General features: G+C 48.5%; 1 pseudogene; it reads left to right on the top strand.

Annotated features, from left to right (window-relative positions):
- Positions 1-5,756, top strand: part of LOC133129701 (ephrin-A2-like) — a 43,479-nt pseudogene extending 37,723 nt beyond the window's left edge.
- The last annotated feature ends 2,476 nt before the right edge of the window (positions 5,757-8,232 follow it).

Raw genomic sequence — 8,232 nt, 5'->3', positions numbered from 1 at the left:
TGCCTCAATCACCCTGTTACTGTCAGTGCCTCAGTCACCGTGTTACTGTCAGTGCCTTAGTCACCCTGTTACTGTCAGTGCCTCAGTCACCCTGTTACTGTCAGTGCCTTAGTCACCGTGTTACTGTCAGTGCCTCAGTCACTGTGTTACTGTCAGTGCCTCAGTCACCGTGTTACTGTCAGTGCCTTAGTCACCCTGTTACTGTCAGTGCCTCAGTCACCCTGTTACTGTCAGTGCCTTAGTCACCGTGTTACTGTCAGTGCCTCAGTCACCCTGTTACTGTCAGTGCCTCAGTCACTGTGTTACTGTCAGTGCCTCAGTCACTGTGTTACTGTCAGTGCCTCAGTCACCCTGTTACTGTCAGTGCCTCAGTCACCCTGTTACTGTCAGTGCCTCAGTCACCCTGTTACTGTCAGTGCCTCAGTCACTGTGTTACTGTCAGTGCCTCAGTCACTGTGTTACTATCAGTGCCTCAGTCACCGTGTTACTGTCAGTGCCTTAGTCACTGTGTTACTGTCAGTGCCTTAGTCACCCTGTTACTGTCAGTCACCGTGTTACTGTCAGTGCCTCAGTCACTGTGTTACTGTCAGTGCCTCAGTCACTGTGTTACTGTCAGTCACTGTGTTACTGTCAGTCCCTCAGTCACCCTGTTACTGTCAGTCACTGTGTTACTGTCAGTGCCTCAGTCACTGTGTTACTGTCAGTGCCTCAGTCACTGTGTTACTGTCAGTCCCTCAGTCACCGTGTTACTGTCAGTGCCTCAGTCACTGTGTTACTGTCAGTGCCTCAGTCACCCTGTTACTGTCAGTGCCTCAGTCACTGTGTTACTGTCAGTCCCTCAGTCACTGTGTTACTGTCAGTCCCTCAGTCACTGTGTTACTGTCAGTGCCTCAGTCACCCTGTTACTGTCAGTCCCTCAGTCACCGTGTTACTGTCAGTGCCTCAGTCACTGTGTTACTGTCAGTCCCTCAGTCACCCTGTTACTGTCAGTCCCTCAGTCACTGTGTTACTGTCAGTGCCTCAGTCACCCTGTTACTGTCAGTTCCTCAGTCACTGTGTTACTGTCAGTGCCTCAGTCACTGTGTTACTGTCAGTGCCTCAGTCACTGTGTTACTGTCAGTGCCTCAGTCACCGTGTTACTGTCAGTGCCTCAGTCACTGTGTTACTGTCAGTGCCTCAGTCACCCTGTTACTGTCAGTGCCTCAGTCACTGTGTTACTGTCAGTGCCTCAGTCACTGTGTTACTGTCAGTCCCTCAGTCACTGTGTTACTGTCAGTGCCTCAGTCACCCTGTTACTGTCAGTCCCTCAGTCACTGTGTTACTGTCAGTGCCTCAGTCACCCTGTTACTGTCAGTGCCTCAGTCACCGTGTTACTGTCAGTACCTCAGTCACTGTGTTACTGTCAGTGCCTTAGTCACTGTGTTACTGTCAGTCCCTCAGTCACCCTGTTACTGTCAGTGCCTCAGTCACTGTGTTACTGTCAGTGCCTCAGTCACCCTGTTACTGTCAGTCCCTCAGTCACTGTGTTACTGTCAGTGCCTCAGTCACCCTGTTACTGTCAGTGCCTCAGTCACTGTGTTACTGTCAGTGCCCCAGTCACCCTGTTACTGTCAGTGCCTCAGTCACTGTGTTACTGTCAGTGCCTCAGTCACCCTGTTACTGTCAGTGCCTCAGTCACCCTGTTACTGTCAGTCCCTCAGTCACTGTGTTACTGTCAGTGCCTCAGTCACTGTGTTACTGTCAGTCCCTCAGTCACCCTGTTACTGTCAGTGCCTCAGTCACTGTGTTACTGTCAGTGCCTCAGTCACCGTGTTACTGTCAGTGCCTCAGTCACTGTGTTACTGTCAGTGCCTCAGTCACTGTGTTACTGTCAGTGCCTCAGTCACCCTGTTACTGTCAGTGCCTCAGTCACCGTGTTACTGTCAGTCCCTTAGTCACCCTGTTACTGTCAGTGCCTCAGTCACCCTGTTACTGTCAGTGCCTCAGTCACCGTGTTACTGTCAGTGCCTCAGTCACCCTGTTACTGTCAGTGCCTCAGTCACCCTGTTACTGTCAGTGCCTCAGTCACTGTGTTACTGTCAGTGCCTCAGTCACTGTGTTACTGTCAGTCCCTCAGTCACCCTGTTACTGTCAGTGCCTCAGTCACTGTGTTACTGTCAGTGCCTCAGTCCACTGTGTTACTGTCAGTGCCTCAGTCACCCTGTTACTGTCAGTGCCTCAGTCACTGTGTTACTGTCAGTGCCTCAGTCACTGTGTTTACTGTCAGTGCCTCAGTCACTGTGTTACTGTCAGTGCTCAGTCACTGTGTTACTGTCAGTGCCTCAGTCACCGTGTTACTGTCAGTCACCGTGTTACTGTCAGTGCCTCAGTCACCGTGCTGAGCACGAAAGTATCCACTGAAACATGAAAGCGTTTATTCAAACTCAGGAAGACACATTGAAGCCGAATTGAGATGGGAGTGAAAAATGCTGAAGAGTCTACAAAGAGTCTATTCCGTTCCCATAACCAGGATAAGTGCGCTGAAAAAGACCTAGGGTGGGAAGTAGCCTACAATTTCAACTGCTTACAGCACAACAAAGATAAGGACTAGGGCCCTATTTGATTAATAGATTATATTTATATCTAAAAAAGAAACTAGAAATCCTGGCCCTCTTCATTGACGGGATTCACTTTCCCAACTTTCCCAACAAATATCTTCTACTCTTCATCCCAGCACACACACCCGCTGTGTGAAACCGCTAAGAATGGTCTGTAAGAATGGCCAAATCCAGGGATTATTGCTTGGTAGCGGTTCACAGTTGGGGGCTGTGGCGTGAAACGTGATTGCTGCGCTCGTTCACTAACGATGACTCGATTTCCAGAAAATAAACTTTTTAATTTACTGCACATAACCATTATCTGTGCAGTGATTATGGTGGGAAGTTCTGCACGAATAAGCCAACAGTGTGTGTCTGTTTGCTGTGTTCTGAACTTAATCGCATCTCCTAATCTTTCCTCCTCCAAGAGGATTGTGGGAAACCACCGCTACTGGCGATGTCATGGTGCCAGGTGGATATTGCAGTAGAATAGATGTATGAGGTGTGTTTGTGTGTGTCGGTCTGCATGTGTGTGCGCACAAGCATGTAAGTATGTGTGTGTGCACTTGTGTGTGTGTTGTGCGCACAAGTATGTGTGTGTGTGAGCGTTTGTTTATATGTGAGTGTGTGCGGACACAAGTATGTGTGTGTGTCTCCTCTCTGGGTTGAATTTCCCATCTCGAACTTGTTACGAAAAACCATTTTTGGAAATACAATGATCAGTGAATGACTATGCTAAAACCTAAGAGCCAAGTAAATGTGTTTTTTATGTCTGTAAGAAAGTACATAATTAAAGCTGTGCTGAGCCTGTGATAGAGTAATAAGGTGACCTTTTCCGCTGAAAGAGTTGTTTGTGTCTTCAAGGGTAAGAAAAGTGATTGCATCTTTTTATCTGCGACTCCAGTAATGGGACCATATGGTGTGTTGGTGATTACTGCCAAGTAGATTACTGCTTATTCTTTTAGCGTGATTATGACAACATGGTCTCCGAGCCGCATAGAGTCACAGAATATAAGCATTGTGGAACATCGTCTCCCAGCACAGAGTCTCAGAGCATTAGCATTTTTAGAACATAGTCTCTTGTTCAGAACATAAGAGCCATTCCAGGTATATGACACATCACCACAACCTTTTCTTTCTGGCTGATAAAGGCTGGGCTACAGAAACGATCCTGATAAAGCACTCTTTCTCCCCCCCAGCCTCCCCCACCCTAACCATGCAGGCAGGCCGTGTCTGAAGCTGAAGGTGTATGTGCGACCCATTAGTGAGTATCTCCCGTGATGCAGGAGCACAGACACACACACACACACACTCACACACACTCACACACTCACACACACACACACACACACACACACTCACACACACACTCACCACACACACACACACACACACTCACACACACACACACACCACACTCACACACTCACACACACACACCACACACACACTCACACACACACTCACACACACACACACTCACACACTCACACACACACACACACACACTCACACACACACTCACACACACACACACACACTCACACACACACACACACACACACACACACTCACACACACACACACACACACCACACACACACACACTCACACACACACACACACACACACACAAACACTCACACACTCACACACTCACACACACCACACACACACCACACACACACTCAAACACACACTCACACACCACACAAACACTCACACACTCACACACACACTCACACACACTCACACACACACACACACTCACACACACACTCACACACCTCACACACACACACACACTCACCACACACACACTCACACACACACACACTCACACACACACTCACACACTCACACACACACACACACACACTCCACACACACAAACACACTCACACACTCACACACACACACACACACACTCACACACACACACACACACACACACACACACTCACACACACACTCACACACTCACACACACTCACACACACACTCACACACTCACACACACACACACACACACTCACACACACACACACACACACACACTCACACTCACACACACACACACACACTCACACACACACTCACACACTCACACACACACACCACAAACACTCACACTCACACACACTCAAACACACACACACACACACACACACACACTGAAACAGCCTCCATCTGCTCAACACATCGGTGTGAAATGCAGGTGCCGTGTATGATAATCTAAGATTTATTCTGTCCCTCTCTCACTCACTCTTTATTCTGTTCCTCTCTCTCTCTCTCCCTTTCTCTCTCACTCTTTCTCCCTCTCTCTCTCTACCAACACCTCTCCCTCCATTTCTCTGTCTCTCCACCAACCTCCCTGTCCCCCCAACCCTTCTCCTCCTCCCTCCCTCCCCTCTCTCAATCTCTCTCCCTCCTTTTCTGCCCTCTTTCTCCCTCTCCCCCTCTCTCTCTCTCTCTCAGATGAGTCAGGTTACCGGTCTCCCGAGCCCTTTCTGACAGATGATGGTTCAGACTGCGGCGTTGCCGTGGAGTTCCTCGCTATGGCGATGGCTGTGGTGCTGATGCTGCTGTCCCTGTTATAGTAACCCCCCCCCCCCCCAACCCTTCCCTCTGCCTCCGTCTCCACCACCTGGACCTCCTGGACCTCCTGGACCACCTGGACCTCCTGCACCTCCTGGACCTCCTGCACCTCCTGGACCTCCTGCACCTCCTGGACCTCCTGCACCTCCTGGACCCCTCAGGGCTCTCCAGCGCCGCTCAGCGCTGCAGCAGAAACTTCCCTGTCAGCCAGACGGCTTCATGGACGTGATTACAGTCACTCACCACCAGGGGGAGACCTGCTGTGATTACAGTCACTCACCACCAGGGGGAGACCTGCTGTGATTACAGCCACTGACCACAAGGGGGCACTCTGCTGCAATAACACTGAATGACCACAAGGGGGCACTCTGCTGCAATAACACTGAATGACCACAAGGGGCACTCTGCTGCAATAACACTGAATGACCAGAAGGTCTTGCTCTGCTGCAAATACACTAAGCGGCCATCGTCCAGACAGTTCTGGGGCCTCAGGTGGCCCCTCTCAGGTGGCCCCTCTCAGGTGGACTCTTCAGTCCCCTGGGCAGCCGGAGGTATTGTGAATATTCTGACGGCTCGTGTTGAGAGACACAGGAGGACTCTTACTCCCGTCCCGTTGGCTGGTGTGCCTACAGGGCTGAGAGCGCACGTGGGTGTGGGCCTGTTTTTGGGGGGTAAATCAGGCACTGTGGAGGTTTAGGGTCATTGGCAGGCATCCAGGGGACGGAGCGTGTGTGCACCTGCAGTCGTTTTATACATACGTACAAACTGAAAGAAATGAATCCGAAAACAAAAGGATTAGCATCGGAGGCGAGTGCAGTGAGCAGAAGGGAGCTCTGCCCTCCCCAGGCTGTCTCTCGCTCTCGCTGGCTGCAGTGTGTAACTGTCCGATGCTGCGTCCCTTCACCCGCAGAAACGCTGCCGGAATTAGCTCTGAACTCCTGGACCTCTGTGTTCAGTGACTCGAGTTCTCATTTCAAGAAAGAAAAAGAAAAAGAAAGGAGGAAATGTATTCTCCTCCTGGATTTATTTTGTTCTGTTTCAATTTTTACCTTGAAATATTCTTTACAAGAAATAATTCAGATATGTTTTGAAATGTGAGCTGTTGAATCTCCCTTGTCAAAGATGTTTTAGAAAAGATGTTTTTCTGTAGTTCTCCTGCTCGTTTCGCAATGCATTCTGGTACTTGTGATTGTCTAAATATGTCTTCCTTTTGTTCACTTTTGTTATTTTTATATATATTTCAAATTTCTCTTCTTTTGGCAAATAACCAAAAAGCTGATAATAAAGCTTTGTCCCAGCAGTACGGAGTTCTGTGTTCTGTAAAAGGGACAAACATATAAATACAAAATTCATCTCAGCTAAAGGTCCAACAATAAATCAGGTGAGTCTGTCCAATAACAAGTTAACTCATTTCTGACTGCGCTCCGTAATATTCTCGGGAGATTGTGGTCACATTTTATTCTCATGATAAGATGGAATATGAAACACGGGAAGGAATGTTTAGGTGAACAGACAAGCGAGCCGACAGAACCCTGACTTCAGCGCTGAACGAAGCCGGCTGGTTTGTTCCGGCCAGTCGTGGAAACTAGCGATCGTGGCTGCATCTGTTTCACAGTTATAGGAGTGAAACTGCTCAGAGGAGCAGCTAGCGGCTTAGAGCCGAGCGGCGACTGGCCTTGCCCGCGTGCGCATGAGGAAGAAGCGCGAGCTGATTGGCATGACGGCGGCACTGGTTGCCAGGAAACCGCTCTGAGAGTTCTATTTTATTTTATTCTATTTTTTTTTTCTTTTTGCATTATTAATTAACCACAATACTTCCCGGTGGCGCGGATGGCGCAGTGCGTAGCACTGCCGCCTCACAGCAAGGAGGTCCTGGGTTCAAATCCCCGTCGGCCGGGGCCTCTCTGTGCGGAGTTTGCATGTCCTCCCCGTGTCTGCGTGGGTTTCCTCCGGGTACTCCGGTTTCCTCCCACAGTCCAAAGACATGCATGTCAGGCTAATTGCAGAGTCTAAATTGCCCATAGGTATGAGTGTGTGAGTGAATGGTGTGTGTGCCCTGTGATGGACTGGCGATCTGTCCAGGGTGTATTCCTGCCTTTCACCCCAATGTATGCTGGGATAGGGTCCAGCCCCCTGTGACCCTGTTCAGGATAAGCGGTTAAGATATTGGATGGATGGATATTTCCCTGAACAGACAAATTATGATCTCACCTAAACAGTTTTAACTTCACAAGGAAAGGCTAAATATCATTGTCATGTGGAATATGGTTAACTTGGACAACTTGGACAACAATTTTGTCATTAATGTAAATGGTATAGCGCCTTTATCCATAGCGCTGTACAATTGATGCTTCTCATTCACCCATTCATACACACACCCATTCATACACACCAAAAGTGATTGGCTGCCATGCAAGGCACCAACCAGCTCATCAGGAGCCTTTGGGGGTTTGGTGTCTCGCTCAGGGACATTTCAAACCGGCAACCTTCTGACTGTCAGACAACTGCTCTTACCACCTGAGCCAATGTTGCCCACATGAATGTAAATGCAATTAATAATAATACCCCTTCAACTATATTTACAATTTTAAAAAAGAAACCAAGAATTCTGCCAGCAGTGCTAATTCATTTAACATACATTTTAGCATAAATACTAATTAACAATTCTCTCTCTCTCTCTCTCTCTCTCTCTCTCTCTCTCTCTCTCTCTCTCTCTCTCTCTCCCTCTCGCTTTCTCTCACTCTCGCTCTCTCTCTCTCTCTCTCTCTCTCTCTCCCTCTCTCTCTCTCTCTCTCTCTCTCTCTCCTCTCTCTCTCTCTCTCACTCTCTCTCTGTCACACATCAACACATACACACACAGACTAATAGCACCATCTATGCTGAAGTTTCACATGACTGAGAACAGGAAAATTGACTGTGCAGTAGCGATATACACCAATATATATTTCCATAATTGCCAATCTAGTTTGCCCTGAATGCAGACATGGCACTTGCACATTTTGAAATGATGCATGCACTGTTAGCATAATCCCAGTTTGTTGTTTATTTATTTCTTTTG

Source organism: Conger conger, chromosome 5 (assembly GCF_963514075.1).
Source record: "Conger conger chromosome 5, fConCon1.1, whole genome shotgun sequence".
Classification (NCBI taxonomy): Eukaryota; Metazoa; Chordata; class Actinopteri; order Anguilliformes; family Congridae; genus Conger; species Conger conger.
The sequence above is the reverse complement of the archived record's forward strand: the minus strand, read 5'-3'. Positions and strand labels throughout refer to the sequence as shown.